Source organism: Bos indicus, chromosome 14 (genome assembly GCF_029378745.1).
Source record: "Bos indicus isolate NIAB-ARS_2022 breed Sahiwal x Tharparkar chromosome 14, NIAB-ARS_B.indTharparkar_mat_pri_1.0, whole genome shotgun sequence".
In the NCBI taxonomy this organism is placed as follows: domain Eukaryota; kingdom Metazoa; phylum Chordata; class Mammalia; order Artiodactyla; family Bovidae; genus Bos; species Bos indicus.
The window spans coordinates 26,840,267-26,863,922 of record NC_091773.1 but is presented as its reverse complement, the minus strand read 5'-3'; the positions used below and the strand labels follow the sequence as shown (position 1 = coordinate 26,863,922).

The 23,656-nt window shown below is 46.7% G+C and overlaps 2 long non-coding RNA genes across 2 annotated transcripts; both read left to right on the top strand.

The window, feature by feature from the left end:
• Positions 1-1,105: 1,105 nt before the first annotated feature.
• On the top strand, positions 1,106-2,205 carry LOC139186901 (uncharacterized). The gene is made up of 2 exons (XR_011570582.1): positions 1,106-1,388; positions 2,054-2,205. It is a non-coding gene; the product is annotated as an uncharacterized lncRNA (long non-coding RNA).
• A 462-nt stretch (positions 2,206-2,667) lies between these two features.
• LOC139186900 (uncharacterized) lies at positions 2,668-14,946 on the top strand. The gene is made up of 3 exons (XR_011570581.1): positions 2,668-3,782; positions 6,581-10,921; positions 11,691-14,946. It is a non-coding gene; the product is annotated as an uncharacterized lncRNA (long non-coding RNA).
• Positions 14,947-23,656: the final 8,710 nt, after the last annotated feature.

Here is a 23,656-nt window from a genome sequence, read left to right as displayed (position 1 = left end):
GCTTTTCTTCCTCTTCCTGTCTCCCCACCTTCATGTGACAGATGGCCATGAACCTATAAGCCAAGTCAATGCTCAGGAGGTGACTCTTTCTTTCCCTGCCTCCCTTTCCTTCAGAGACCATACCTGAGTTGGAAAACACTCTGTCGTCAAAGCTCAGTGCAATTCAACTTGTCCTAAAAGTCACACCCCAGAGCTTCTCCTTTTCAGAAAGCCTAGCCCCTGGCCTATATGATCCTAAAACCTGAGTTTCAGTTCCCTGTCCTTTGCAGTCCTCATCCTCCTTGTATCCATGAACCATTTCTGCGTTTAAGGTAGCAAGATGTGGACGAATGTCCTTTTAAAAGAGGGTGTGCCGTAACTGGGTCACTGACTGTGTGACTAATCATGGTTGCCTAGAACCACAGTGACTGTGGCTTCAACTTGCCTTGTCGTTTGTGAACCACGAAATGACCCAGCTACAGGCAGGCTCTGGAGCTCGAGGCTCTTCCCAGGCCCCAGGCTTGGGGCCTCAGGGATCCAACCTCCTCAGAGCCCCTCTCAGCCAGGTCTTTGCAGGCTCCAGTCTTAGAAAAAGCATTGGCAACAGGCCCTCTCTGGTCCCATGTCCATTTAGCAACACTGAATTCAAATGAGAAAAAGAAGGGGCCTAGAATAAGTTTCAAGATTTTTTTTTAAAGGAAAGGGAACAAGAAAAAGGACTTCCCCCAACTTACTGTGGGGTCCTTTGTTGTCGCTATCATTTACTCACTTATTGCACTAAGAAATCCATAAATCTTTCCCCAATCACGACAGCAATTTAAGGAATTTTCAGAACAGAAGCAGCCTTTGCCAAAGGGTCCCCTCAATGTATCCTGAGTTAGGAGCACCTGAGATTGCCTGGCTGCAATGCTGGGGTCAGTGCCAGGTCGGGGTGCAAGGGGGAGCAATTAACCCCTTTCTATCTTGCCTACCATCAACGTTTCTGCGGGCTTGCAGTGCTAAAAAAAAACCACTCAGGGCCCAGAGGTTTAGTTACAAATGAGGAAAAGGACTGGTATTAATAGTGAAAGCAGCGAAGGATCTGTTCTCACGACTTCTCAACAGGAACCTCCCACCCCAACTCTGGAAAAAGAGGGTTTTATCCTACCTAGTTGGGGTGACATAGGGGAAGGTCCGCAAGGGACCCCGCCAGCTCCTCCAGCCCCGCCCCCTTACCTGGGTTCCTCTTACCCCCCTGGGCAACGCCTCAGGTGGAAACTCACTTTTTTCTTTCTTATCACAAGAATTCTACTAGGTAACTACTGTCTTGGGGAGGGGAAGCCGCGTTGTCTCCGAAAGCGCAGACGGAAGCAACAAATGGGAGAAAAAAAAAAAAACAGGCCAGGCTTGTGAAATCCCAAACCGGACTGGTAAGAACAACATCATAAATTATGGATCTCCCCAAGCCGCCTCCGGCCAGGCCCTGTGCGGGACGTCTCCAGGGACTCGCAGGGCGCGGGTGTCCTCAGTGGTCCGGGCTTGCGGTTGGCAGGGGCCACTGAGGCCCCCGTGGGGCGACGAGTCCAGGGCCCACCCCGGGACCCAGGGGACGGCGACCCCGAGCCGGCCGAGCTCCGATCGCCTTTGTTGGCGGGGATCTCCGAGCGTGGGCCGGGCCTGCGGACCGCAGGGGCGCGCGGGGCAGGCAGGTGCGGGGGCGGCGCGGGGGCCCCGAGCGGCCGGCGACAGCTGCGCGAGGGCGCGGGGGCGGAGGCGGGCGTCACGCGCGGGACGCCCATCTGGCCCGGGTCTCCTCCCGCGCCCGCGGCGGGAGGGACAAGTCAAGGTCAGCGGCGGCGGCGCGCGGTGGGCGCCCAGACCCGGGCCTCGGTCGCGCCCGCCCAGCGCCCCGCCAGCCCCGGGCGCCCACCTTGCCCTTTGTCCTTCCTGCCGAGCAGCTGGGCCGTGACCCCCGGCAGCCTCGGAGCCGGCGGGATTAAAGGAGCCTCCGCCCTGCGGACAAACTGCAACTCCGACCCCCCCAGCCCTCAACCACCCCACCTATTGTTTTGTTTTTGTTTTGTTTTCTTGGCAGCGTTTCAACCACTCCTCATAAGGTGGGCAACCCCCACCCGGTCACATTTAAATGTGTTTGTGTGCCAGACCGGCCTGCTGTTACACCCTTTCAGCTCTGCAACCCGCACCGCAGACACAATGAATTAGGAGATTAAAGTTACCGAAAAACCACTCATTCTGCAGCTCTATTGACCAACGTGTAAAGGGGCTTTGTGTGTGTGTGTGTGTACGACACAGAGACACACACAAGCCTCACAGTTGTTCTTCTGTAATTTTGTCTTCAAATACGCTTTTTTTTTTTTCCTATGATGCTGATGAAAGGTCAATAATGAGACTCAAAAATAAGCCACCTTCTCTAGTAAGCCCCTACTCCCAGAGTTGGGGTCCTCCTGGGGCAGAGAAAAGGGAACCCCAGATCAAGCCAAGTCGGGTGTGAGTTAGGCCCTGGAGAAAATTGCGGGCAGAGGAAACGTGGGGGGCGGCTTCCTGGATTTCTGCTGCAGGAAGAAACCACCAGTGGGAGGGAGGGAGGGCAGCAGGGGAAGGGCTAGGGAGGGGCGGGGGAGGAGGGGGGGCTGGAAGGAGGGACGGGGCTCCTCCAGGCCGCGGGGGGAAGGGCGGGGTGGACGGGGAGGCCGGGCTGTCTTTGTTTGGCTCTGGTGGGCAGGGGCTGGGCCCCGGGAACGGGAACGCGCCTGGGAGCGCCCGGGCGGTCAGCTGCCCGGCGAGGTACCAGCTGGCACCTGTGCCTGAGAAAATCGCGCTCGAGCAGCATCTTTGTTTAGCATCGGAGCACTGCGGAGGTAATTACTGCCGGTTAGAAAAACGGAGGAGCCGGTAACTGAAACCCCCGGCCCCTCGGCTTATCAAACTCCCAGGTTACAAGTGCGATTTCCAGCCAGGTTTGGAGGCCGCCTCCCACAAAGCTGCCAGTCTGTGACTTTAGATTCGACAGCTTGGAACCAGTTCCCCGGAGGCTCCGTTCCAGGTATCCTCTTAGCTCAGAGGTCAGACTAGGGTCAGAGATAAAATGTCATCACGAAAATTTTTCTAATCGCCAAAGCAGTGCTACTTTAAAAACTAGAACCATCCTTTTTATCTGGAATTAAGCCGGTGGAATAAGGGGAAGGGGACTTTGGTCTTCAAATAACAATAATTGCCTCCACGGTTAGTTGTTGAGCTCTTTTTATGTGTCAGACGCTATGGAAGCACTTTGATGAATTCTCTAAGTCTTCACAGCCTTAAAAGGAAGACACTTACCACACCATTTGATAGATACAAGACTGAGCCTTAGAGAAGCCTGCGAGGGTCCACAGTGTTACTACAAGCTCACCAGCCCTGCCCATGTCTGGAAGGTGAGAAATGGCCGTCATTATTCACGCTCAGGCTTATACCACTCTTTGGGACCCCCAAGGATTATAGCCCACCAGGCTCCTCTGTCCATGGGAGTTCCAGGCAAGAGTACTGGAGTGGGTTGCCATTTCTTTGTCCAGGGAATCATCCTGATCCAGGGATCAAACCCACGTCTCCTGCATTGGCAGGCGAATTCTTGACCAGTGAACCACCTGGGAAGCCCCGAGGAGAGGAGATGGCCATGAGCACCAGAAGCCCACCAAAGAGCAAGTTGAATGAAGAACACACATCCTGATTTTCTGCAGCCAACACAGGTCCTTTGCTGAAGCTGGAGATGTAGCGCAGAGAGGCTGGTTCTCCAGACACACATTCTCCCCTCTCATATCCTCCTTCAGGTCAGAAAGTGAAAGTGAAAGTCAGTCACTCACTCTTTTCCATCCCATGAACTATACAGTCCATGGAATTCTCCAGACCAGAATACTGGAGTGGGTACCCTTTCCCTTCTCTGGGGATCTTCCCAACCCAGGGACTGAACAGGGGTCTTATGCATTGCAGGCAGATTCTTTACCAGCTGGGATTCTTTACCACAAGGGAAGCCCTCAGGTCAGAAGCAGACCTCATAGGAGTCATTTGCGTTTCTGAAAAATAGTGTTTTCAAGAAGTGGCTTCTTTTATAGGTTGGTGTAGTAATTTAATTAGTGAAAAATGTTTCACGAACTTTCTTCTTAAAAAGTTGACCTTCAACACATGCAGCTAATTATATGGACAATCATAAACAGTTTAGGAATCAACGTTGGCTTTAAGACTCAGGTAGGTGGATAAACTCATGGCCCAACTCCTGATTTAATTCTTTTTGGCATGGTAGTGACTAAAATCAGGACATTTAATTTTAGGTGTACATTTGAATGTATAGCATCAGACTATGATATCAAACTGAAGCATTAGTGCTATTAACACTGGTAATAATTGCTAATAGCAATCAGTCACATCAACTGGACAGTTACTTTGCGTCAAGTATTGCACCAAATGCCAAACATTCATTGTCTCATTTAATGCTTACAAAGGAAACTCTGGCTTCCGCTCCTTGCCCAGTCTTCACTTCACACAGCAGGAGCCAGAGAGCTCCTTGTAAAATGTGCAAGCCCACCAGGCTCCTCTGTCCATGGGATTTCCTAGGCAAGAATACTAGAGTGGGTTGCCATTTCCTCCTCCAGGGGTTTTTAAAGTGTGAGTGAGGTCAAGTGTGGCTCTTGAGTAAAGTCCTCCAGGGGCCTCCCAGAGTGCTCTAGAACTGAGCTCTGAGTGCTTCCCATGGCCCCCAGCACTGTCCTCCAACCCAGAGGGCGGTGTTCAGTTTCTTCAACCTGCAAAAGCATCTGTACCCCAGGGCCTTTGCACATGCTCCTCCCTCCACCTGGAATATCTAGCCTTTGCCTAGCTAATTTTTTTCACTCTTCAAATGTCCCCACCTCACAGAGACCTTTTTTCAAACAAATCACCCTGTTTTCCTTCATCACTCTTAACATCAATTGCTTTTTTTGTTTGTTTGCTTACTTATTCATTTTTCTCCCTGAGCAACAAAACCCAGCAGGATAGATGGGACACATGCTCAATGTTGCTCTCAGACCCATTCTGACACATCTGGGATGCGCAGTGTTATTCATTAAATTAATCAGTAGAGAAGCACCCTCACAGGAAGATACTGTTACCCTCACTTTATACATAAAGAGGTGCAGGGTGTGAATAACTTCCCAAAAATCCTATAGCTGAAATGGGGCGATGGCTGTTTCAGTTTACAAACTTCAATTGAAACTGAAAAACAAAATGACGAACACACTTGACCATGAAGAACTGTTAAGACCAAACTGGATTCTATAGAAGCAGGACTTGGAACTGTTTAAATTTACAGAAGGGCACTATCTCCAAATACATTAGAGATGAATCCATCGTCTTGCACACCTACACCAGCCACACAGGTTAATATTAAAGTGTTCTGTGGCTTCTGATGCAGTATTTCCTGCTATTCTAATTTTTTTTTTAATTTTCAAAGTATTTGAGGATTCAGACTATGTCTCTTCAAATCGCATGGGCTGACGGGCGTTCCATCCAGTCATTTCTGCTCTTACCTACGGAAACCAGCAGAATGTGGTTTTATTTCACAATAGAAGGAGACAAATGGAGCCACAAACCCAGTGACCTATTCTAGTGCACGGGTTCTGGGTCCTCAGATTCCACCAACCTCAAATCAAAAATATTCAGGGGAAGAAAGAATTCCACAAAGTTTCAAAAAGCAAAACTTGAATTTGTTCTATGTAGTCAGCTACTGACATAATATTTACATTGTATTAGGTGTTATAACTACTCTGCCGTGCTTTCGTCACTTAGTCGTGTCCAACTCTTTGCGACCCCATGAACTATAGCCCACCAGTCTCCTCTGTCCATGGGTATTCTCCAGGCAACAATACTGGAGTGGATTGCCATGCCCTTCTCCAGGGAATCTTCCCAACCCAGGGATTGAACCCAGGTCTCCCACATTGCAGGCGGATGCTTTACCATCTGAGCCATCAGGGAACCCCTATAACTACTCTAGAGAAGTTTAAAGTTTAAAGGAGGATGTGCATGTGTGTGTGTGTGTGCTGTTTTATGTAAAGGACTTGAGCATCCTTAGACACCCTGAGACCAACCCAGTCAGATACCAAGGGACCCGTACGGTAAGTCCCCTGCATATGAACTTTCAAAGATGTGAATGTTCCCCTGTATGCCAGCTGTTGTACTGTACTACTATACTTTTCAAGGTACTGTACTGTAAGATGAAAAAATGTTTATTTTTTATGTATTATTTGTGTGAAAAATATTAGAAACCTATTACAGTACAGTACTGTATAGCTGATTGTGTTAGTTGGGTATCTAGGCTAACTTTGTTGGACTTAAAAGCAAACTGGACTTACAAACATGCTCTTGGAACGCAACTTGGTCGTATGTAAGGGACTTAGCATACTTTTAAATTTTTGAAGAAATCATCAGAAGCCCTCACCCAAGAGAAAAGCGAAATTCAAAAAGAGGAGGGGCTGCTTCATTCTAAAATTGCTGGAGTCCCTTCAATATTAAGGATTCACTGTTTCTGCCAGTAAGGAACTGGCTTTTTTGTAACGAGAAAGATGTCCTTGAGCTTATCTTTTTGTTGCTTTCACAGCTGAGAAAACCCTGCAGATCCCCCTGAGGAAGTGCACCCGGGTTCCAGCCAAGCCCTGTACCCTGCACATGTGGTACTTCCCTTCAGAGAATTGAAGTTTTCTGTTTCCTTCCGGCAGGAACCATAGATGCTCCGTAGGAAAATACAGGAATTCGATTCACAGGGAACAAAACACGACAAGTCCAGGGGGAGGGGGAGATTTTCCTGCAATGGATGAATTTCCCTGGTTTCACATGACACTGTGTATGGTTTATAACTCACGTACCACAGGGGGCTGAAAATTGTCATTTCCTGGCCCCTCCAGTGGCGGTTTTCCAGTGGGGAGCGTGTTCTGACTAACCAATGCTGTTTTTTTTTAACTCTTGAGTCTTTGTGTTTGTGAAAGAAAGCCAACCTGTGCTTGCAGGGGGAGGGGATGAGAAGGTGAGCTGCAGAGAAACAATCTAGAGTTGATCTTATTATCAATCATCTCTGCCTGTTGTGAGAGTTTTAACAAGAAAAGTCTACCCACACATACTGGCATTGATATGCATGTTGCCATGTTACTTAGAGCCTAAAGTGAGATGTCATCTTTCTATCAGATGGGTTTTTAATAGAAATATTCAGACTAAATTGAGATTTTTCAGAGAACTTTGTCATCAAGAATCCAAACTTGACTGTGAAATTATAGGGGAGAGAGATTATATGCACTGTCAGTGTTTTTAAGTACACAATTTTGTTTTCACTGGTTCACTTCGTCTTTCATATGTTGAAGCGTGCGAGTGTGTATGTGTGTGTTGAGGGTGGTGTTTGTGAATCTTGAGCTTCTGTGCAATGTGCATTGGCTGTTATACTTCAATGATTCTGAAATTCAGCAAAGGTAGGCAAGGTGAACCTTCAGTTTGCTCTGGTTTCTTTTTTTTTAACTTTTTATTTTGTATTAGGGTGTATCCGATTAACAATGTTGTGATAGTTTCAGGTGGACGGCAAAGGGACTCAGCCGTACGTGTACATGTGTGTATGATTTTTTCTCTTTGGTGTGGCAGTTGTAAAATTGCCCGTACATGCAGGCAACATCGAGACCAGCTCAGTCCTTCAGGAAGGCCCCCTGTGACACAGGGAACCTCAGTTCTCAAGGTGCGGTCAGCTGTCTGTAGAAATGACAGGCTCTCAGGGGTGGCCAGTGTATGTGTGGCTTACAGAAAGTTGACAGGCCCAGTCCCTCGAAGTGACAAGCCCATTTCTCAGGAAGGTAACATCAAGTCATGGAAGAAGACCAATCTCAAGGAAGTCTCTACCAAGTTGAAACGATCATCACGGGGGACTTTTAGATCCAGACATTTTCACTGTCTCCTTAGTATTGTTGGGAGAAAGCGGGAAGAAAATGACTTGACCGATGAGTAATATGCACTCAGGGATCGATGCCCTACCACTGGGGATCAAAGCAAGAAAGACAGACGTCGGAGCCTCGTGTTGTACATATTCCTGACCATGTGGTTGGCATGCTTTGCATTAAATATGAATTAGCTGAACTCTGGGTTGACATGTCAGTTTCATGTGGGTTTTGATTAAGCAAGAGGCAGTTAGTTCTAGGGCTTCCCATCTGCCTTCCAGTACAGGAAAACATAGGTTCAATCCCCCATCCAGGAAGATTCCACATGGCTTGGAGCAACTAAGCCTGTGGGCCCCAACTTCTGAGCCCATGTGCTGCAACTGCTGAAGCCTGCACGCCCTAGAGCCTGTGCTCCACAAGAGAAGCCACTGCGATGAGAAGCCTGTGAGCACCACAACTAGACAATGCCCCTGCAGAGCAACAAAGACTCAGCACAGCCAAAAATAAATAAGTTTTTTAAGAGGCAGTTCTAAGCCCACTATTCCAGGTGACCTAACTAATCATTTCTTGCCCTGAGAAGCTTGGGACCAGACTGGGGACTCATCAGGGTACTGCCCCTGGGAATCCAACCGCCTAGCCAACTAACCCCCAGATGATTTGTCCAGCATCTCTCTAACTGAGGCAAAACCCCAGGGAGGGAAAGTACCTTTCTCTTCCCAACACCTCAGCCCACAGCTGCGACCCTGACATTTGATACTTTTCACATTGATTCATAACTGCTAATCAAAAAGCAGTTATTTTTCAATTATCTGGAAAATAGACACCCCAAAGTCAGAGTTCCTAGGGATTTTCCCTCCAAGAATAAAGGTATGAATAAAAATTTCCTGAATATAGGTAACTATTTCTATCGGGGCAAGAAGCCTGGAATATTTTCCTAAAAGATGAGAAGAAATTCCATGCTTAAAATTATGAGGTGCACTGAACTCAGAAAAAGGCATCTTAGGAAGTAGAAGAGTGAATCAGTGAATGAATATGGTGCCATGCAGACAATGAGAAAATGAGCGGTAATGTGATCTCATTGCTTTGTGGGGGAGACGCTGAGTTGTTCGGAGGACTTTTTTTTTTCACTGCTGGGGGAAAGCCACACATGTTGCAGTTCTGCCAAGCAGCCTGGAGACAATGAAGTCAGGTGTCCAGAGAACACCCTGGCCCCACCTGTAGGTCCGTGCTGGCCTCCAAGCCTCCCTCATCAGCATCAAGTTACTCAGGTGATTCTTCAATTTACCTGAAGGCATTAGAGGACTCGTGTAAAAATCTAGATGAACTGAACTCATAAAGTGATAAGTAACGCAACTCTGAGAGCCTATTAGAGGGGAAAATTGAAAAGGTTGCAGCCAATTATTAATAAGACAGGTGAACATGAGATGTCTGGAGAAGGGCTTGGGCCACAGGAAACAGATCGCCAATGTGAAAATGCTCGGAGCAGCCACCTGGCAGCCCCGGGGATGGATCTAGCCAGGACAGGAGATGTTTTGATAGTCCACAGGGACTTAAAAAAAGGTAAGACAACATAAAAATCAAGATTTTCTTTTTACATGTAGAAAAATCTGCATTTTGATCCTCTCTATCTCACACACTTACAAACAAAACTCACTGTTTAGTTCAAGTCCACTCACTTGCATCATAAAAAGCAGGATAAAGTGATTGATCTCATCTGAATTACCAAAAAGTTTTGCTTTTAGGAAAATGAAACCACCATTCTTCCATGAAGAGGGCCAGGATGCCCATAAGACAGGCAGGAGGAGCCCAGGACACAAAATTTAAGGAGGTACTTGCTGTGAAGCAAGTGCAGGGCTGGCACTTGAGAGGGAGAAGGAGGGCTTCCTTAAATTCAGGACTTGTGCCTCCCTCTGATTCTGGGCCACTAGCAATCACCATGGGGTGGGAGGAATGCTATCAACACATATCATGAAGTCTCTTCCATTCAAATAAAATCAGAGAAATATTGTTGCTGTTCAGTCGCTAAATCGTGTATGACTCTTTGCGACCCCAAGAACTGTGGCGTGCCAGGATTCCCTGTCCTTCACTGTCTCCCAGAGTTTGCTCAAATTCATGTCCGTTGAGTCATTGATGCCATCCAACCATCTCATTCTTTTCTGGTCCCTGCTTCTTTTGCCTTCGATCTTTCCCAGCATCAGGATCTTTTCTAATGAGTCAGCTCTTTGCATCAGGTGGCCAAAGTATTGGAGCTTCAGCTTCAGCATCAGTCCTTCCAATAGGATATTCAGGGTTGATTTCCTTTAGAACCATTGGGCTTCCCACTTTTATTATATTTTAGAATTCAAGCTATAAAACTCTAAATTTGAACCCCCTGACTCCACCCCCTCATCTAAGAACATGCTCTTAAAAACTTTTAGAAGCTTCTCCCAGGACTGCAATCTGTGGTTTGATAAGGTTGCTTCTTGCCGCTATGGAAACCCAACCGCCAAGTTCTGCACTCCCTGTACATATGGAAGAGGTGAGCAATGTCTTTTTTAACCTTCATTTTCCTAAAAACATCATGTGGTCACCTTTCAGCCCCTCTCAACCCTTTTCACCTTTTCTTATCAAACCCATTTTCCTTTTGTCATTGAGATGGTAGGTTTCTAGTTTCCATTTAGACACTTATACCCAACAGTGGTATCACGTAGAATGTCAAGAAAAAAACACAAAACCCACTCTTTACAGCTAATACTGTTTTAGGTTTATATAGTGTAGACTAGAAACCATGGTAGGGGGAAATAATGTAATCTTTAGCCACAAAGCTCAGATCACTGTGCTGAGCAAAAACAGTCAAAGATTGTGCCTTCTACAGAGGCCCCTTGATCTGTAATACAGCACAGCTCTGTCATCGTGGCTGAAGATTCCAGGGAAAGGGATCTGACCTGAAGGAAAGGAGCTGTGGACTGCTTGGTGGCTATGGGATGTCCTGATATGACAACACTGCTTTGTACAGACCTGCTGGATGAGATGCTAACAAACCCAAACAGGTAACTTTCAGGGAACTACAGTGTAAGCTGTTAAAAAAAAAAAAAAAAAAAGATATAACTACAGATCAAATCAGTCAATTCTAAAGGAAATCAACCTGAATATTCATTGGAAGGACTGATGCTGAATTTGAAGCTCCAATACTTTGGCCACCTGATGCGAAGAGCTGACTCATTAGAAAAGACCCTGATGCTGGGAAAGACTGAAGGCAGGAGGAGAAGGGGACGACAGAGTATGAGATGGTTGGATGGCATCACCGACTCAATGGACATGAGTTTGAGCAAGCTCTAGGAATTGGTGAAGGACAGACAAGCCTGGCATGCTGCACTCCATGGGGTCACAAAGAGTCAGACTTGACTGAGAAACTGAACAACAACAAACAGTGGAGTGAGAAGGGTGGACAGAAAGCCAGAGAAGGAAGTAAACAGAAGGCATGAGGTGTGGAAATTTGTTGTTGTTCAGTCACTAAGTCAGATCCAACTCTTTGCGACCCCATGGACTGTGTCATGCCAGGCACCTCTGTCCTCCACCATCTTCCAGATTCTGCTCAAATTTATGCCCATTGAGTCAGTGATGCTGTCTAACCATCTCATCCCCTGTGTGGAAGTTGGGAGGCAGCAAAGCCATGAGGTAGTAGAATCTGGGAGGGTGTGGGGAGGAGGATGGAAGGGGAGACCAGATGGCAGTGACAGGAGAGATGGAAGCGACTGGGGACGAGGAGAGGGAGACCGGGGCTGTGTCTGCAGTGATCATTCCCTGTCCTTTCTTCAGGTATGATCATCCCTGAAGCACTTTCCTCACCTCCATCCTGTGGCTCTGCAACTGGAGGACTGGCCAATCAGAGCATCCCGTTCTCCTCGCTGCAGGGACCCGTGTGAGCATGGGCCTGCAAGTCAAACCAGGTCAGTGAGGCCAATGGCACTGGCTCCCAGAAGCAATACTAAAACTGCAAAGAGTTCTCTTTGCTGCAGTTGTGAAGTCAACCTTGCCAGGAGCCACCCTATGGAGAAAGTCAGCCCTGATGTGAAATCAGCCAAGGGGTTGATGGTAGGGAAGCCTGGGCCACAGAAGTGAGGCCCACCGCTCTCTGCCACAGATGGGGTGTTCACAGGGTGCTGATGGCTTGGCACCTGCTTCCGGGGACAATGGCATAGCTGGGCTCTGCTTGGAAGGACCAGCCTGCGTCCTGTCTAGCGTGCACTATATGAAGCTGACACCATGCTTGCTGAAAGAAAAAAGCTGGGAACGCAGTGGCTTCTTAGCGGGCGATAGTTATTATTACCAGGACGTGACACAGCCCTTATCTCCAGTGGAGTCCCCTAACTCTCAGGGCAAAGTCACAGATTTTCAGAAGGACCCTCAAAAGCCCTTTAGGAAGCTGCCACACTGGAAGGCGTTTCTCCCAGGTCCAGTACATCAGATTCTCCTCGATTCTGGACAGATCTCTGCTTCCTCAGCATTTACCTGTGAGCACTTGTGGGGAGTCCATCTGTTTAAATGCCAGAGTGACAGAGATCAGATCACCAAGGCATGTGGCAGCTGAGACCCCCGAGAGGACAGACTTCTGCTGCCCATTTCAGCCTCACTGAGTGGACAGACAGACAACACTGCTTGCAGTGTCATACTGATATTCTGCGCTCCCCCACACCACTTTTTTTTTTCCTTTTTGACCTTTATTGTCAAATTCACTAAGGCACATAGGCACAATTACACTACAATATTACAGTCTGTTTGCAGCTAAGTTATCACCATCAAATCACATACTACGTGGATCAGCACCCAAATGTGAACTGCCAGGTCCATCTAGCTGGAAAATACTTTGACATTTGGATTATCTTTTCCCCAACACATGACTAAAGCTGAAGAGGGCATATTTGGAAAGCAAATTTTGTGGTAATTCTAAGATAGCTCTTGAAAAAGCATATGAGGACACCTCAAACAATTAAAAAGAGAACTATCATATGATCCAGTAATTCCACTCCTGGGTATTTATCCAAAGAAAAGGAAAACACTAACTGGAAAAGTTATCTACAATTCTATGTTCACTGCACTATCATTCACAATAGCCAAGATATAGAAGCAACCTAAATGCCCATCAACAGATAATTGGTATACATATATGTGTGTATGTACTTGTGTATTTATACATGCATACATAATGGAATGAAGTCCTCCGATGGCTCAGATAGTAAAGAATTTACCTGCAATGCAAGGGACCCAGGTTCAATCGCTGGTTTGGGAAGATCCCCTGGAGAAGGAAATGGCAACCCATTCCAGTATTCTTGCCCGGGAAATCCCATGGACAGAGGAGCCTGGCGGGCTACAGTCCATGGGGTTGCAAAGAGTTGGACACGACTGAGCACGCACACATATAGTGGAACATTCAGTTCAGTTCAGTTCAGTCACTCAATCGTGTCTGACTCTTTGCAACCCCATGAATCGCAACACGTCAGGCCTCCCTGTCCATCACCAACTCCCGGACTTCACTCAGACTCACGTCCATCAAGTCAGTGATGCCATCCACCCATCTCATCCTTTGTCATCCCCTTCTCCTCCTGCCCCCAATCCCTCCCAGCATCAGAGTCTTTCCCAATGAGTCAACTCTTTGCATGAGGTGGCCAAAGTACTGGAGTTTCAGCTTTAGCATCATTCCCTCCAAAGAAATCCCAGGGCTGATCTCCTTCAGAATGGACTGGTTGGATCTCCTTGCAGTCCAAGGGACTCTCAAGAGTCTTCTCCAACACCACAGTTCAAAAGCATCAATTCTTCGGCACTCAGCCTTCTTCATAGTCCAACTCTCACATCCATGCATGACCACAGGAAAAACCATAGCCTTGACTAGATGGACCTTTGTTGGCAAAGTAATGTCTCTGCTTCTGAATATGCTATCTAGGTTGGTCATAACCTTCCTTCCAAGGAGCAAGCGTCTTTTAACTTCATGGCTGCAGTCGCCATCTGCAGTGATTTTGGAGGCCAAAAAAATAAAGTCTGACACTGTTTCCACTGTTTCCCCTTCTATTTCCCATGAAGTGATGGGACCAGATGTCACGATCTTCGTTTTCTAAATGTTGAGCTTTAAGCCAACTTTTTTACTCTCCACTTTCACTTTCATCATTTAGCCATAAAAAGAACGAAATGCTGCCCTTTGTGACAACATGGATGGACTTTGAAGGTATTACGCTAAGTGTAATAAGTCAGACAGAGAAAAATAAATATTGTATTTTTACATTTGTATTTAAATGTGGAATCTAAAAAAGAAAACAAATGAACAAACATGACTGAACAGAAACAGAGTTATCCGTACAGAGAACAAACAGGCGATTGCCAGAGGGAGAGGGGTAGGTGTATGAGAGAAACAGGTAAGAGATATTAAGAGGTACAGACTTTCAGTTAGAAAACAAATGAGTCATGAGTATGAACTGTACAGTGTGGGGTTACAGTCAACGATGACATCGTATCTTTGTGTGATGACATAATACCTAGACTTACCATGGGGCTCATTCTGAAATGCAGAGAAATATCAGATTGCCGTGTTGTGCATCCAGGGCTAATGTAGTGTGGCAGGTCAATTATGCTTCAAAAACACACAAACTCATAGAAAAAAAGATCAGATCTGTGGTTACCAGAGGTAGGGGTGGAGGATGGGAACCTGGATGATAGCAGTCAAAAGGCACAAACTCCCAGGTATAAATTCTAGAGAGGTTAATGTGCAGCGTTATAAAGACAACCAACACTACTGTATGTGTTACATGGGAAAGTGGCCAAGAGAGAAAACCTGAAGAGTTCTCATTTCAAGGAAAAACTATATATATATTTTTCTGTTTCTTTCATGTTGTTTCTGTTTGAGATGATGGGATGTTCACTAAACTTACAGCACCATGTCAGTTACATCTCAATAAAACTGGAAGAAAAAGAAAATAATATCAATCATTCTTGGATACTTCAAAGAGTAAAAGTGTAGTAACGCAAAGGTTTGGCTTTCCCAAGGAAACTGTAATCACGGATGACCAGAGCTGCCCATGTCTCACCACCTCCCTGGCCTGACCTCACAGGGTGAGCACTTTTGTGGGAGTCCAGCCCAGGGGGAAAGCATTGCAGCAACAAAGCGCCCCCACCCCACAACCAAGACACACAGGGTGGGGAGGGGGAGTAAAGGTATCCTGGCCTCAGAGGACCTACAGTAACCTTAAAAGAGAAAACTTGAGTTGGTTAGCACTCACTTTATACACTGAATCGGGGCTTCCCTGGTGGCTCAGCTGGTAAAGAATCTGCCTGCAATGTGGGAGACCTCGGTTCAGTCCCTGGGTTGGGAAGGTCCCCTGAAGGAAGGGTATGGCAACTCACTCCAGTATTCTTTCCTGGAGAATCCCACGGACACAGGAGCCTTCCCGGCTACAGTCCATGGGGTTGCAAAGAGTTGGACATGACTGAGTAACTAAGCACAGCACAGCACAGCACAGAAGGGCCAGGAAGAACTGAGACCACAGAGTAGGGGTCAGGGATGAAGATGAGGGTGACAGGAAGGAGGTGAAATAAGGAGTGAAAACTGTTGAAGGCAAATATCCCCATCAACTTCCCGCAGACATATTTGTCACCTGGGAGATTAGGGCGTGGAGCCCAGATCAGAAATCATCTATCACAAAGCAGGGGAGTCTGATTGGTCTGGGTCTCTCTCTACTCCTCTTTCCTTCAAAAGACAGCAGACTAAAAGAAGTGTTAAGAGTTCAAGGTCTGAGCCAGATAGGTGCTGTGTGCTTAGTCACTAAGCTGTGTCTGACTCTTTGCAACCCCAGGGACCTTAGCCCGCCAGGCTCCTCTGTCCATGGGATTCTCCAGGCAAGAATACTGGATGGAGTTGCCATGCCCTTCTCCAGGGGAATCTTCCCGACCCAGGGATGGAACCAGTGTCTCTTGCATCTCCTGCATTAGCAGGAAGGTTCTTTACCATTGCGCCACCTGGGAAGCCCCTGAGCCAGATTATCTGGATGCAAATATTGACCATCACCTGGTTGCTTCATGCCCTGGAGCAAGTTACTTCTTTTTGCCTCAACTTCTTCATCAATGAAAATGATAATACCATCTATCTCAAAGCTGTAAGAGATGATGGTTGAAAAGTTCCCGTCAGATAGAAAAATATTTGGTAAATATTAGTTGCTGCTCTCCCCAGATCTTTAATTATTCATGCAGGGCCCGTGATAACTGACGTGCGTATAGATTATTGACAAAGCGCCATCCTCCTCAGGCATCCTGAGGCTGGAGAGGAGCTTGGGATGTCACTTTGATCTCGTGTGTGTTTATAGTCAGCAGAAATTAATTCACAGGCTACATGTGTCAGTTGCCATAGGCTTCAGGTCCCGCTCAGAAAAGACCCTGAACAAAAGAAAGGAACATTCAATGTCAATAGGTGAATCTGGAACTTCCCCAGAGTGCACTCTTACTCAAATGAAATCACAGCAAACATGAAAGTTCTTAGAATGGTCTCCCTCGGTAATCAGGTGGAAGCTTTGCTCTTTACATTTCAGGAGAAAAGCTGTAAGAAATGGGCCTTTTCAAAAACCCCAAATTCACACCAGAAAAAAACAATGTCTAGAATATCTCCACACCAGACTCCATCACACACGATCTTTTTGAGAAGTCGTTACTGATCTTTGCAATTTCATAGTTCCATTTGAGGGTGGGTTTTCCCAATCTTTGTACCACTCAAGGACTTAAACTGTGTTGGTTGTCTTAGAACAAAGAGGCATCCTTGACAATGAGACTCTCACAGACATTTTCTGCTGAATTACCCAGTTTACTGTGGTTTGCCATCTCCTGCCTTTTCATAAGGCTTGACATTTATGGAATCTTCTGCTGTACTCATCTTTGGAAAGTAAACTGCTGAAGAAGGTAGCTCACATCATATTCATTACAGTTTTAAACAACTCCTTTTTTCCCCCTATTTCATCATGTGTGGATGTGTGCTAAGTCAATTCAGTCATGTCCAATTTTTTCAACCTTATGAACTGTAGCCCCCTCCCCCTCCCCCAGGCTCCTCAGTCCATGGGATTCTCCAGGCAAGAAAACTGAAGTGGGTTGCCATTTCCTTCTCCAGGGGATCTTCCCAACCCAGGGATCAAACCTGGTCTCCTGCATTGCAGGAAGATTCTTTAGCATGTGAGCTACCAGGGAAGCCCCCATATAACCCCAGCTGTTTGGCGATGACTATATTTCATATAATTGGACACGACTTAGCAACTAAACCACCACCATCATATTTCATCATGAAAGTGAAAGTGCTAGTTGCTCAGTTGTGTCCAACTCTTTGTGACCTCATGGACTGTAGCCTGCCAGGCTCCTGTGTCCATGGGATTCTCCAGGCAAGAATACTGGGGTGGGTTGCCATTTTCTTCTCCAGGGGATCTTCCTGACCCAGAGATCGAACCTGGGTCTCCTGAATTGCAGGCAGATCCTTTACCATGTGAGCTACCAGGGAAGCCCCCAAATAACTTCAGCTGTTTGAAGATGACTATATTTCATCATAGTCATAATTAATTTCGTGGCTTAGGTACACAAAGAAATTTAAAGTAATGTTTATACAATGAATTAGGCTCTCCCTCATCCTATTTAGAGTTCTCCACTGTGTATACATTCAAATTGTAATGGAGAGGCAATTTATGAGAGATCTCTTGGGTCCCTGATCCTGGGTCCTCTAGAGGATTTGTTATTCAGTTCTCCTCTTCCCTTGGGGCCAGAAGACTGACCGTGTAGCTGAAAGACAGTGGCTTTGTCACTTTTTGTTAAAAATAAATTGTTCATCAAGCATCCCATGTGGTGTATTTTCAGGAAGCTCAACGGTGGGGGCTGGGGAGGGTCGAGGTGGGGAGGGAAGAGTGCAGTGGGGCACCTAGCTCAGCGGTATGGATGCAAGTTCAGTGTGAATGAGGTTGCGAGTGCCATCTTTAGTTCTACGTGTGTGAAGCCACATGTAAGCATGCACAGCCCCAGAACAGGTCTGGGGAAACCTGGTTCTAATCCTGCCTTTGTTCTTATCTCACTCTTGATCCTGGATGAAGCTGTTGGAAAGGACAAGTTCTAAGTTCTCTTCTAGCTATGAAATTCTGTGATTTACCAGCTTAACCAATTGTAAAACGATTCATTCGCTAGTCCTTATTTCACTACGTCTTTGCGGTTCGGGTAGTTGATTACACACATACATACACATCTCTAAAATTACATCTCTTTGCCTGAACCATGTCATGATCAACAGGAAAAAAGACAAGCTGGTTAGTTACTAGAGCTGCCCCGTCCAACATGGGAGCCATTAGTCACTGTGGATGGCTGTCTACATGGAAACATGTTCCTCCATTTCATGAGCCATATTTCAAGTGCTCCATGGCTGCACATGGCTAGTGGCAACAGTCAGAACAGGGCAGCACAGATACAGAACATTGCCACCATCACTGAAATTTCTACTGGACCAGTGCTGTCATTAGAAGCAAAGCTTCTAAATAAGAGACTAGCTCAGATGCCCAAGACTGGCTACTACTCCAAGGAGTATTCCTCTTCCTCATCCTGGAGTGATAAATCAAGATCTCCAAAGCCAGTTTCATAAGCAAATAGTCATTCTTAGGCGGGTGGGGGGGGGGGGGGGGGGCAGAATTTAAAGCATCTCAAATGCCTGCTTAAAAATACCTTCCCCGTGAGTTTGTCATGGGGTTTCCCCACCCACTCTCTCCCACTTCTCTCTCCCTCCCCTGCTGCTTGCTTCCTCCTCTGTCTGCTGATCCCTGGTATGTAGTAACCCTGACATATTAACTCAAGGAATCAGCAGCTAAGAGGAGAAAATAGAGTATGTTCCCTCCACTCAAATGTGCCATTGGTTATACAGCATAATATTGTCTTTTGGTTTTAACGTTTGTTGATGACTTTGAGATGATTTTAGATGGACTACAGATGAGTTGCTAAAATAAGAGAGTTCCTATACGCTCTTCATACAGCTTCCTCATCTTACAGAACCATACTGCAGTGATCAAATCTGAGAAATTAACATTAGTATAATTCTACTGAGGGCTTCCCTGGTGGCTCAGCAGTAAAGAATCCATCCGCCTGCCTGTGCAGGAGACATGGGTATGATCCCTGGGTCAGAAGATCCCCTGGAGGAGGGCCTGGCAACCCACTCCAATATTGTTGCCTGGGAAATCCCACGGACAGAGGAGCCTGGTGGGCTACAGTCCACAGGGTCGCCAAACAGTCAGACACGACTTAGCGACTCAACAACAACATAATTCTACTAGCTAAACTGAAGATTTTATTTGGATTTCACCAGTGTCCTTTTTCTGTCCAGGGTCTCAGTCCCAGCATGTCATGTGCATTTAGTTGTCACATCTCCTTATCTCCTCCAATCGGTGACAGTTTCTCAAATCTTTCCTTGTCCTTCATGATCTTGACAATTTTGAAGAGTACTGGTCAGTTATCTTGTAGAACCATCCTCAGTTGGCTCTGTCTGATGTTTCTTCACAATTAGAATGAGGTCCTGCATCTTTGGGAAGGAATCTTCGGAGGTATCGTATCCTCTGTGGTGCCTCATATCAGGAGGTAGACATGTGTTCTCTGGCACAGGGGCAACTGCAGCAAGTGGAGCTCCTGAGAATGCAGGTGCAACACTGCTGATTCTTACATCTGCAGCCAGTGGTGTCAGGCATGGGAGTTGCAAAAGATGGTATTAGGAGATGAGAACTCTGGGGTCTTCATCGGATAGATCCTGTAAGGTAATCTGGTGGTATTATGCCTTCTTTCATCCCTCTAGATTCTCTGGGATTCCCAATATCTTTTTAAAATATATATATATATGTTAGTCGTGTTCAACTCTTTGTGACCTCATGGACCCCATGGACTATAGCCCACAGGCTCCTCTGTCCACGGAATTCTCCAGGCAAGAATACTGGGGTGGGTAGCCTTTCCCTTCTCCAAGGGATCTTCCACACTCAGGGATCCAACCTGGGTCTGCTGCACTGAAGACAGATTCTATACTGTCTGACCCCCCAGGGAAGCCCATATATATATATATATATATATATATATATGACTTATTTATTGGCTGTGCTGGGTCTTCGTTGCTTTTCTCTAGTTGCCATGAGTGGAGGATACTCTCCTGTTGCAGTATGCAGGTTTCTCGTCGCACTGGCTCGTCTTGTTGCAGAGCACTGGCTCTCAGCCCATGGGCTTCAGCAGTTGCAGATCGTGCATTCAGCAATTGCGGCCCTTGGGCTCTAGAGCACAGGCTCAGTAGTTGCGGTGTACAGGCTTAGTTGCTCTGTGGCATGGGGGATCTTCCCAGACCCGAACCCATGTCTCCTACATTGGCAGGCAGATTCTTTACCACTGAGCCACCAGGGAAACCCCCTCAATATCTTTTCTTGATCAGTTTCTTTTCTGCTTAAATCAACCCCAGTAAGTTTCTGCTGCTTACCATTAAGACTGTGCACAGATGGAGAAATTGAAACCAGAGGTGGTTATAGGAAACAGAGCTCAAGGTAATGAGGGAAATCTGGGTTTGGTTATCAGGCTAAGTTGTGGCAAAAGCAGAAAACAGTGCAGGTAAGAATGGGACTCTGTCTGGTCTAACGCGTGGTGGCAAAGTGCTTCATGTGACCTGTGGCCCTCCAAATGACGCGTCCATTCACAACAGGCTTCTGGGGGACATGCGACTCCTGCCAAACAATTGTAGGAAGGCCACAAGGAACTACAGATCTAATGGTAGGGCTCACATATGTACATTCTTGCCCCAAAGCAGAGTCAGAAAAACATGGGACTTGTCTGTTAATAAACTCTTATTACTTGCAGATAAGTCTAAAGAAGCCAACCAACAGCCAGATTCAAAGTTGGATCCTGAATGCTAAAGAACTACAGTGAATTCACAGCTTTAGTAGGTATTTTTTGCAGAATTTAGAGCATTGATAAGCAAAGAGTAAATGCCTAGGGGTTGAAATGGGGACCTGGGGAGGACCCACTAGGATCCTCTGGCTCCCCTGAACCTTCCACAAAGATCCACACCAGGGAGAGGAGTATTAATACATATCTGCAGACCAAACTAAATTTAGTTGACACAGGAGAGTCTGGGTTCACTGACTTAACTCAGGCAGCTGGGAACAGTGTCAGTTATTCATTTATTTAGTCAACTGAAGTCTGTACTCACTAACAGTACCTGCTGAATGAGATTTCGATGTTCGGATTTGGTGGATATAGTTGAAGGAATAGATCCAGAGGCTTCAAATTTGGAGGAAGAGGACTGTTATTAATACAAGCAAATTTATCATAAGTGAAATGTATTTCCTCAGATGTACCAAAGAAGGCCCCAAGAAAAGTGTCCCTTCATCAAAGCACTGAGAAATGCATGGGTTAAGTGACGGCCAACAGTATTTGTGGGCTTCCCAGATGGCACAGTGGTCAAGAATCTGCCTGCCAATGTAGGAGACATGGGTTCAGTTCCTAGGTTGGGATTCCCTGGAGAAGGAAATGGCAACCCACTCGAGGATTCTTGCCTGGGAAATCCCATGGACAGAGGAGCCTGGCGGGCTACAGTCCATGGGGTCGCAAAAGAGTCAGACACGACTACGTGCGTGTACTAGACTAGAATGTAGCTGGATGGCACTAGGTCGCCATTTTCTGTAGGCTGGGTTGACAGTGGTTCTGGAAAACACCCACTCCCGGGGACCTGGAACATCACTCTAGGCCAGCAGTCCCCAACTGTTTTGGCACCAGGGACCAGTTTAGTGGAAGACAATTTTTCCATGGACCAGGAAGTGGGAGGATGTTTTGGGGATGATTCAAGCACCCTACATTTATTGTGCACTTGATTTCTATTACAGTTACATCAGTTCTACCTCACATCACCAGGCCTTAGACCCTGGAGGCTGGGGACCCCTGCAGTAGTCAGAGACAGAGATTTCAGAGAGTGAGGTAGAAAATAAGAGTTCTGACCAAAATCCTCTCCCAGGAGACTCAGTAAAACCTTATCCCGCCCCCTCCCTACCTTTTATTAAGTCTGTCAGCTCCACAATTCCCAGACTCCTCAATTTGGCTCTTCCGTAGGAGAGGAGCAAAGGCTACTGGGTCAATGAACGGGATGGAAATCCCTGGAACACCACGATGGGCCCTTGTAGTTGTTGCTGTTTGGTCCCTCAGTCGTGTCTGACTCTTTTGCAACCCCATGGATTGTAGCCTGCCAGGCTCCTACTGACTGCCACTAGCAAACAGTAAATCCCAAACTGTGCCTTATCTTTGGGATAAGTGCAGAGATAAGTTCTTTGACCAGAGAGTAGGGGGTCGTCAAGTACATACATCCGCCAGAGCCAGTGTCTGTTGCTTCTGACTAAGGATGCTCATGGGTAAAGGAGTTGAACTGAAAGTGGTTACAAGCAACAGACTTCAGGGTGATGCTGAGGATAGACGGCTTTTGGAGGATGACCTATGGTGGATCATCACAAGGTTAATAAAGTGGTTGTTATTCCATAGAGGGAGAAGTGGTCTCCCCCCTACAGTCAACAGAGCCTCTGGTACTTTCTATGCAGGTAATAATCTAAAAAAACAATGCTTTTTCTTTACTTCAATCAGTAGAGACATCTGAAATTTGGCTTTGCCTGGTGGGCCAGCAATACATTTCATTACCTTGCTACAAGCCTCCATGCCAAAGGGTCATCGATCATCTTTTATTCCCACTGGTCTATTCCTCTGAGAACACCACAGTAATACAACTTGGAGAGCAGTAAAGAGCAGGTGCCAAGATATCTGGGTAAGTTAGATAAGCCAAAGTTATCGAATACACCCCATGAAAATGAAGGCCATACCTGGACAGTTTCTAGTGGTCTGGGAGGAATGCAGCCTATCTTCTCAAAGTGGAGAACTGATTATTGTCCCCTGTAGCCCCTGAGAAAGCAGCACAACACCTCGGGAACTTCTCTGGAGTCTAGAGGTAACAGCTGGTAGTGCGGTTCCCCTCATGCACCACGTCACTTGAAAGGCTACTAGCGGTAAGCAGGGCTCACCCATTCTCCGCCTGGACCAGCGCAGACACAGCCCTGCCCAGTGAGCCTTGTGACAGCAGACACAGTGGTCCTAGCGTGTCTACAGTAGGTAGGGATGCTAAGCTCCACAGAGCATCACGGCAGAGGCCTCCGGGTGTGAGAAGCAGAGCCACAGTCGTTTGGCAGGAATGCTTTTTCTTCTGAGGAACAGGTATTGCTTCTGGACTCTTATGGGTGTTGAAAAAATCTCAGCCTAAGACACCAGGTAAACCTGAACAGCACATCATGAAGTGGGTTTCATCTCATTCTCCAGGCCATAAAACCAGGTATTCCCAGACGCACCCATAATTCAGGTTGAATGGATCCCGGAGGCACCAGAAAATTGTGTGAGCAGATGGCTCAGGCTCCCAGTCTGAATCCTCCTCCAATATTATAACCCTTCCTTCAACCTACACCTGGGCCTCGCGAGCATTCTCCTGACAACATGCTGGTGTCAGCCAGAAACAGACAGCTGAAGAGTTACACCTGACTCAGGGGTGGCCTAGAAGGATGGCTAAGAAATCTTCCCAGTTGCTGTAACTTTGACTTTTTCCATTCTCTACTTCACCTGGAAGGAGACAGAAGCTGAGGTCAGTCTCTACAGGCAGTGCTTCATTGTTTGGCCATATGGTTTAGCCATAGGGTAAGGAATGGGCTTCCCTGGTGGCTGAGACAGTAAAGAATCTGCCTGCAATG